General features: G+C 43.5%; 1 protein-coding gene and 1 pseudogene across 2 annotated transcripts in view; both read right to left on the minus strand.

Moving 5' to 3' along the window:
- The window catches only part of LOC141435320 (zwei Ig domain protein zig-8-like), a 283,174-nt gene that overhangs the window by 12,240 nt on the left and 261,006 nt on the right, over positions 1 to 9,928 (minus strand). The window lies entirely within an intron of this gene.
- LOC141434925 (neuroglian-like) lies at positions 5,938 to 9,925 on the minus strand (annotated as a pseudogene).

Raw genomic sequence — 9,928 nt, forward strand, 5'->3', positions numbered from 1 at the left:
CCTAGGTCGTACCACAAAATGATTGAAGATACCCAAAAGTCCCCAGGGTCCGCAGCCCGCAGCCGTAACCCGCCCCGCGCTGGCCACCGGTGCCCAGAGCGAATATTCTTTATCGATTACTCTATTTTCTGTGACAAAAATAGCTTCTCTTAATATACCTGCGTCACCTTACCATACGTAATTGATATCGAGCCAAAACGTCGCCTACAAGCCGAATACTAGAAAGTGTCAGATTATGAGGACTATTATTACTTTTATTACTTAAAATCAGTCTCATAAACAAACCAATCTGTTGGAGAATCACAGACGCACATAAATAACTATTAAATCGATGAGACGCGACACTAAAAAAAAAAACTTCCTTTTTTGACAACCGTTCCTGAATACTAGAAACCCTATTACAAACTATTGAATAACCTTGTAATTAGATTTTTTAGACACCTGCTTTTTATAGATTGAATACAACTAAAAATGGCCCTATTATTTAAAGTGTCGACGTCGTAAAGCTATAGTATGCCGGTGAGGTATCATAAAACTGTTTTCTAACTAATAGCCTTCAGCACTGACACTAGGGCCCAACTAACCAAAGTAGGCAGTTTCAACTTACACTAACTTGGCCCTTTAACTAATAAATTTCAACTAAAATATCAAAAAAACTGCACATCACTTAGCCTGTGCTTAGATTCAAAATAGTGGCAGTATAGCTTTTTGAAAAATACATACATTCATATTGAAATTATTAAAAGTCGCGTCCACACCGACCGGACCTCGACGTTCCACTGTCGCCGTGCAGCTGCGTAGTTCGGTTGGCGTGCACGTGACTATATACATTTGTTTTATTTATACAAGTAGCTGAATCTAACTACTTTACAAATAACATTCATTTTCGCACTGAGATTCTACACAGTGTTAGTTTGCTAATTTGGGAGGAATCAAGAATACATTACAAACACTTTCTTCTCCCGACATTTTCCATGTTCTAACATCCAATAGAGTTATTAAAACCACTGAAATTCTTTTTTTTTTTTATTTCTACTGTACTAATTTTAGTCAGAGAAGATGCAAGTTTCACACGCCCCACGTTACGAACCACTTAATTTGGTTGGACAAAAATTAGATCAAATCTCGTGTATGAAATTGATCAATATACTATAGAGATAGGGTAAAAGGCACTAAGTGTTTGTTGATTGCAACCTTTTCCACTTAACACTTGCATCTTTTCTTACTGTTTCATAAACATCAGTTCAAGAGAGGCAGGGCGATTATTCAAATTTAATATTTCGAAGTTAATGATCTTGATACGCGTTATAGCGACAAGGGCGGGTTGGATCTATTGATCAATATTAGAAAACATTAAACTTGTCAACTGTTTCTAATAAAATGGAGGGATTTTTTCACAAAGGAAGCGGTCCCTTAAACTTGAGTATCGAAACTTCATGATTGGCCTAAAACAACCCAGCGAAAAAGTACCAAAAGGACATGTTTACATTACAAAATGGTTTTGTATTAAAAACGTGTCGAATTACTATCAAGTCGCTATAACCGACGAGTCAAAGTTAATATCACCAACGTTTACATTTTACAGCTGTCACTAAGTGTGTCACTATGGCTTAAAAAAACATTGCGAGAAAGACGATAGTGTTGCCATCCAACTTAGTTATTTCCGGACTACGTTTGCGAATATTTTGCAAGCATTTCATATATTTCAGCGATTCTTTGCCAGTTTCCCACACAGCGACATTGGGAGCCAATTTACAAACTGACGACTATTTGCATATATTCTAAAGCCGGGTCTCCACTGAGCACTGGGCAAGCGCATGACGCATGATTTTGTTCGACACAGGCTAAAAAATGCTTCAGAAATGGCTGCCGCACGACGTGGCTTGTTAAGTGGAGACCCGGCTTAACAACACCTCATAAATTACATAGTTAGCAACACTGTAAGACGACCAATGCGGTCAACGATGGACACCAAATCGTAGTTAAGCTTTCTGCTTCTCTGTGGCACTAATTTCCCAGCTGTTACAGACTGTACTTATAGTTGTCAGGTGTCGGTGGTAACTGGTTGTGTTTAGACGTACGTGGGCGGCATGGCGCCGCGCGGCGCGGGCTCGGGCGGCGGCGGCGCGGGCGGCAGCGCGCGCGCGCCCGGCACGTACTGGCCTATGAACGACCCGTCCTCCGTGAACCGACCTGGTAACACAAACAACATGTTTCAATTATAAAGCCCTAGAAAATAAGTTACATTGTATTGCAGTATATTTTTAAGTAATTAATAAAAAAAAATACATCTTTTTCGGGAGTATTGTCAAGTATCCTAAATTAAACTAAAACGGCAACAGCAGGCCGCCACTAAAGAATAAACGGGTGAATGGCATGCATAACAGATTAAAATGAACGTCTTCATATAAAAAAAATATAAGTTTTAGGTAGAACAACAAAAAAAAAAAAAAAACAAGAAACAATAAAAACCAGCAGAAAAGACATTACTCATACTCATTCCATAAAACATAAATTAACTTAAAATATAAAAAAATATAAAAAATCATACCTCGTAAACAAAAAAATAAACCGGTGCTCGTGCGCAGGCAAACATTGAAGGCAAAAGGACGGAAAAGGACAAATACCCTAACTAATGTAAATGCACTCAAAAAACATAGCAAACCGTGTATAGAAAAAATTATATAAACTAGGAATATTATTTCCCTCCATCTCACTCGATTTAAACGTAATATCAATTTTTACAACCTAGCTTAGCAGTAGCGTGTACTTGACACTAAAATAACCTAAAAAATAAGTAGCGGAGATTCTGTGTATTTGTCTAACACTTGCAGCGGAACTGTGAAGCAGCCTTTATTAAAACTATTTCTAAAATAGTACAATAAAGACCCTGAACGCCCGGAAGATACCTAATAGTACAATTAATTCCTAAACAACAGCTAATATCGAATTTTTAACAGATCATCGATCATCGAGATTCGGCGGACAATTTTGGCGGGCGAATTCACTCAAACGGACCAATCAGAGCGAAGATCGGAGACGCGACGCCGATTGGTTGATCAGTACCGGACTGTTCATTATTCGATTGAGAGAGATGTGATGGCACTACGTTTTTAATCTAATTTGAACGTAGCAACGGTGTGAAAGGATTCAGCCGGCAGGACCGTAGGACGCAAGACCCTGTCAAAATTATAAGGTCTGCTTCACACTGTTCAGACGCGACCACATTTTTAACTATTAATTAAGTTACTGCAGTTTTAAACGTAATTCTTAATGCTGACACCGGCCTACTATTTCCAAGACGATGAAACAGATTTTAAGTATTGCTAAAATGTATATACGATGTAAACTAAAGAGTGTAGGTTACTTGTAGATACAAATGCGTCTCAACCGCTCTACACCAAACAGCGCATCCTATCCGGTTCTACCGACCGAGAGGTAAGAGGTAGTGAAGGGAGACGGGGCGAGGTTAGACGAGCGTGGCGAAGGCGCCCGAGGCGGAGTCCTGGTGGCTGGCGGCGGGCGGCCGGCGCTTGCGGCCGTACTGCCCGATGAAGGACCCGTCCTCGTTCATGCCCGCTGCAACGCATGCCGACTTACAGACACGGCCGTGCATGCATGCTAGCTGCTAGCCTTTACCAAGTGACTGGCCAAAGTACTTGTTGTGACAACTGGATAGGCAAGTGGTTAGAGAACCTGACTGTGAAGCTTGAAGTCCCGGGGTCGATACTCGGTCAGGGCGGATATTTGTAGTCAGCAGCTCAGCAGCAGAAGTAGATGAGCAGTTTTGATGTTCTAAATGATCTACATACTGTCTTATTTATTATATTGGCAGTATAGTCGTCGCAGTCGAGTTTGTGCAGACTGTACGAATAATACGAATGTTTGCTCAAGATACAAAGTCAAAGTATCTTTCTCCATTGAACCCTTAATAAGACCCCATTTATTGGAGCGTACTAGCACAGAATCAAAAGCAGCTACCGAATACATATCTGGCAAAGGATATTTTTTAAATTAGCAATTTAATATTGTAACTTATTACTAAAACAATAAGGTTGAATTTCCAAATCAATGCATGTGGTCGCTAAATCGCCTCTACCTTATTAAGGGTTAAGCTATCCTATCATCATCATATCAGTTCGTAGGACGTCCATGTTGGACAAAAACTTCCCCATAGACCTCCAGTCGCTTCGGTTGGAAGCGGCCTGCATCCATTAACCAGCTTAACCAGTTCATCCGTCCATCTCGTTGGTAGACGTCCTATGTTGCGTTTGCGGATTAACAGTCTCCATTCGAGAACCTCGGACCGGGCCGTATAGTGTGTGCTTTCGGATTTCTATGCTAACTTTGTGCAATGGTTTTTTTGTACAAAACAAGTTTTATGGCGAGTCACTTTAGTAAAAGAACGATTACTGGAGCTTTGGAAGACCGTTATTAAATCATAAGTCCAGTAACCCTTCTACACAAACACAAGAATAATTTTAAAAAAAAACAGCACAATAACATCAAACTTCACTTAAAAAAACAGGTAAAACTAGCAAATCGTCATGCAGCTAACTTACAGGTACTGCGAGCTTTAAATGCGGGGGCTAGGTATTTGACGGGGGTCTATTGCAAAATAAAATAGCTACATTCTCACATCAATAATGACTAAAAGCTAAGAAACTGTCAGAACTTGCGTTAATTATGTACAATTTGTGGACCGGTAGAATTATCGTCAGTACCTACTTAATTTATTTTGTTAGATATTTTATGTGAGGCGCCCAAAATAAGTTCACTGGCGTCGTCCACTACAACACATCGTGATGCAAAATGTGAGGTTCTAGTTCTACGGTGTTGACCGTTTCCAGGACCAATTTCCACTTTTATAAAAATAACTTTGAAATACGTGCATGTGGAAAATTATTCTTATTAGGCTTTGGTATTCCTTTTCGTATACTTGTATTTTTATTTTTTTAATTTTTATATGCTGTGAAGAGTTCACATACATACATATAGCCTGGTTAAGGGTAAACTACAAACCTTTCTATCTTAATAATCCTGCCGTTTTAGCCACATTTTGAGTTATATTGGGCGGTGCATCAATACCATACTGCAGCTGTCATTTATATTGAACGTACGGATCGTAAAACTATCGATAATTCTGTGTCGAACAGAAGAGAGCAGAACAGAACAGAACAGTCGAAGGCATATCTATACAGCCATAGCGTCAAATAATATGGCCTCGCATAAAGTTATTTTGACGTCTTAGTAAAGTACATATTTTTTACCACTTGACTGTTTAAACTTTCGCTATTATCACTAATAACTAATACATCTCGAAAAGTGAAGTAATTTTAGCAATAAATAGTTTGTCATTAAATCCTAAGAAAAATAAGCGTTCTTGCCGTAACTTTGCCATGAGTGGGTCGCTCTCTACGCTATTGGCGATGTATTTAATATTATTTTCATCCTAACGTGTTTTTTTCTGTGTATCGAATATGTGTAAATAAATGTTCTCTCTCTTCTCTCTCCTGTCTCTCTCTCATTAAATTCCTAAGATATTATTTATTAGTTACGTACCAGTTCTCCTTCGGCCGTACCAGCCATGGAGTCGGTGTGCTCTCTACGCCGGGCTTGGCGCCGCTGCTCATCGAGTGACGCGACTTGTTGTCAACCTTCGGAGGGAACAAGTTTGATCAAAATGCATTCAGTAGTACGAAAATAGAAAGTGTAACGTTACTTCACTACTCTTTGTAGAGCCCTTTTTACCTTGTGATAAAGTATCTATGATGCCGTCTGTTTATGCTTCGATTAAATAGAGACAGTATAAGATCGATATGTCACAAAATAATAGGAAATACGAGAGTGGCAAAACAGGGAAGTTATTGACAAATGTCTATCAGTTCGGTCAGTTTGGCAGTTACTGATTCACTCGAAAGCATAAGACCGTTCTCCTTAACGGTCAAGGGACCACACGCAACAGTGTGGTGAGCGTTTTTTTTTTAATTTACTAGGGCCAGCTCTCGGTCGTGCACGTCGTACTGCCGGCCGCGCGCTGTACAGTAACACAGTCAGTACGTACGGGTGCGTGTACTCGTGGAAGCCGGTGTCGGGGTGGTCTCGCCGGCCGTGCGCCAGCTCTCGGTCGTGCACGTCGTATTTCCCCCCGCGGTTGCGCCGCGCGACGCAACCAGCACCAGCACCAGCAGCAGGAACGCCAGCGCCAGCATCACGCCGATGAACCACCCGGCCGTCGCCATCTTGTCGTCCGGCATTATTAGCGGACCGTCTGAAACACACACCACGCCTTACATCCCCGCTGCTTTTCAATACTTTACAATGCAATTTTATATTTTAGAGACATACAGCGCATAACGAACTTGTTAAACTACGTTACGTCGTAAAACTGTCAGAAACACGAGCAAACTCACCGTTTGTCGTATCGACTTCCTTGATGTCGCTGCTGCTGAAGTACTCCCCGTCGTGAGCCGTTATCTTCACTTCGTATACTTTCCCGGGCTCCAGGCCGGTCAGGATCACGTAGTCATCCTCTGTGACCTCGTTCGTTTGGGTCCACTTGGGATGCCCCTTGAGCTTGTACCACGCCTTGAAGTGCGTCCCCGGATGCCCGTCTAGAGCCGGCAGCCAACGCACCAGAATGTGGGCGGTTCCCTCCTTAGCGGTGAGCATGCTGGCCTCAAAAGCGGGCGTGTCAGGTTGCGCATTGATCACAGACTTCGTCGTTTGTTCCACGTAGTATTTATCCCCTTCGCCAGCTTTCGTTTTCGCTCTGATCTCTATCCTGTACTTCGTGTTGGGTTCCAGTCCGGCTAATTTTGCGCGATCGAATTTGGGGTCGATGAGTTTCTTCCGCTCCTGTAGAGGTCCTAGCGAAGTGCCGGTTACTTTTTGGTAGTAGATTTTGTAGCCGGTGAGGACACCGTTTTCGTCCATCGGTTTGTCCCACTTAAGGAGCATAGCGGAGGAACCGATCGGGGTAAACTTCGAAGGATTTGACGGTTCCGGGTTTGCCTTCTGGGGTGACGAAGCTGAGAGTCTCGCTGGGCGGCCCGCTGTCGTGGCCGTTGTAAGCCATGATTCGCACGTTATTCTTCTTGTAGGGTTTCAGGACGGCGATGAGAGCTCTGGTGGTTTCAGAGTTGACCTTGACCTCTCTGATCTGGTCCTCCTCTCCGTCGGTCCAGGTCTGTATCCGGTAGCCTTTGAAGTGTCCACGGACGGATTCTGGTGGGACAGGGTTCCAGCTGAGCAGGGCTTCGGTGCCGGACGTGACTTCTACGAGGGTGAAGTTGGTCGGAGCGAGCTGGGGCTTGTCCTCGCCGGACCAGCCGATCACTTCCACGGGGGCCACGTTTGAGGTGCCCTTGGAGTTCATGGCGACCACCTGGAGAATAAAAGAATGAGTTTAGCTCTTAAGTATATTCCGTGGTCTGGTCGACTTTCGTGGGTAAAAAGAGAGTTGTTGGTCTCAGATTATGGTGATTTATAATTAATAAATACCTTGATCCGGTAGGGCACGAAAGTGGGTGTATTGGGCACGAGCAGCTCGCTCTGCCGCCAGTCGCGCACGGACTCCTCGCTCCACGGCGAGCCGGCGATGTCGCGCCTCCACGACACCAAGTAATAGAATCCAGGGCCGTTGTGCTCAATTTGAGGCATTTTCTGGAATACATTCAATGTCCACATTCATATTGCATACGAACGCAACGAGACGACTAACACATACGTCTACAGACAACCTAATACACATTTTTAGTATCTGGTCTTGTGCAAATCGTGTTATCAATACTTAAATAGCGTGAAAATGTAGCTCACAGAGAACCATTTCTTGTCATCGATATACTGCGGCAAGGGATAATCGTCGTCAATTACGTAAAAAGTCATAAACTACCTCCCATCGAAATTATTTTCGATGATTTTTCGATGTTATCATCGGCGTGAAAAATGATGGATGATAAGTAGAAATATCACAAAAAGTCGTTGTTAAGTAGAAATATATTTTTTGTTATCTCAGCAATTCCAATGCTAAACCCAAATTCAAACCGAAGAAGCACACTCACCGACCAAAATATGACCATGTTCGTGGGATCCCGGCCCTTGCCTTCCACATTGTCGGGGTTCTTATACGGCACGTCCGGCTGCGTCGTGCACACGTCCGAATGTCCAGACGGCGAGGAGGGCCCTATCTTGTTGTGCGCTATGACCCTGAAGGTGTAGTTGGCCCACGGGGACAGCTCCACGGTCCAGGAGGAGTCAATGGCCGGCACGTTGTCGCTGGCCGCGTCCCACGTGTCGGGCGTGAACGTGGTGTTGTACTGGATGGAGAAGCGGAGGATCGGGGCGCGGTTGTCGCCCATCGGGGACCAGCGGAGCGTCGCCACTTTCTCGTGGCACTCGATGCCGTCGAGAACAGGAGCGTTGGGCTTATCTGTGGACAAACATTACGTATAAGTTGCACGTATACCAGGGATACAGCGTCTCGGCAAACGTAGTGTAAAGTGTAGGACGCCCTGCGGCCAGGTGGAGTGACGATCTGCGAAAACCTGCTGGTACATGCTGGATGAGGCGCTCATTGGGGCGACCTATGTCTAGCAGTGGACTGCTATTAGCTGATGATGATGTCATAATGGGTCTAGAGTCTAGTGTACCAACTCACCCTGGACGGTCAAAGTGGCTTGCGCGCGTGCCTCGTCGATCTCAGTCTTGGCGATGCAGGTGAACTCGCCGGAGTCCAGCTCGCTGGTGTCAGAGATGAGCAGCGAGTAGTCGTTGGTGACGCGGAAGCGCGGCTGGTTGTCGAAGTCGATGGGCTCCCCGTTGATGAGCCAGATGATGTCTAGCTTGAGCGAGTCGTCCGCGTTGGCTGTGCAGCGGAACGTCGCAGAAGACCCGGCTGCGACTTCGTAGGGCTCCGGCTTGTCGGTTATCACTGTGCGCTCTGTGGCCAAAAGGATGTTGTTAATAACAGCGTTTACCTGCGGCCTTGCTTGCGTGACCTATTAGGTCAGGCAGCCCTAAATTTCAAAATTAATATATAGTTAAGGTGAGAAAAGTTTTTCCATATCGACGTCTTTATGGCATTGACTAAAGATTGATTTTACTTCGCTCCTGTAGGTGTAAACTTTTTTCACCACATATATAATTGGGTAATTTCCTGGGTAAAATATTATTCTATTAATTGTCAGTTGGATTATAAGGAAGAGTTATAAACATGCTCGTTTAAAGGTATTAGTATAAATAAAAGATAAATAAGTGTCACCTGTCTCTCTATCACAGACTTTCTATTATACTTCATTTTTTTAGCCTTAGAAAGAAGGTAAACGATATTGATGTGTGTGTCTTTTTATTGAAAAACACTTTTAAAAATAAGCCACAGCAAATAAATATGTAACAAATAGCAAGGACATTATGATCATTACAATCTTTTGGTATCATAAGTAATAATTATTGATTTTTTGAAAACGTTTTTCAATAAAAAAGACTCATCAACCCTTTTTCTAATGCTAAAAAAAACGAAGTATTGTTCCAGTCGATAACGAGATCTAAAGCCACCACATTACCATTCCACCACACACCACATCACATCCCTCAGCATTTCCACCGCGGGCGGAGCTGACTCATTAATGAAACGACTTAGTTTAACGTACAACTATCGGCTACATGAAAGTACTTACATCGCACCTCTATGAAGTTGGTCCATGTAAGTTAAACTTAGACATTAATGAGTCAGCTCCGCTCGCGGTGGAAACCGTCCTTTAGTGAAGCTTATCCTTTCTCTAGTAAATAGCGACCTGTAAACTGGGCACTTACTTTTGACCGTGAGCGAGCCGAAGGCAGACTTCTCCCCGAACTTGTTCTTCGCGTAGCACTGGTAAGAGCCGGCGTTCGTATAGCTGACGTTGCGGATCACCAGGTCGCCTTCCGT

This window comes from Choristoneura fumiferana, chromosome 14 (assembly GCF_025370935.1).
Source record: "Choristoneura fumiferana chromosome 14, NRCan_CFum_1, whole genome shotgun sequence".
NCBI classification, from domain to species: Eukaryota; Metazoa; Arthropoda; class Insecta; order Lepidoptera; family Tortricidae; genus Choristoneura; species Choristoneura fumiferana.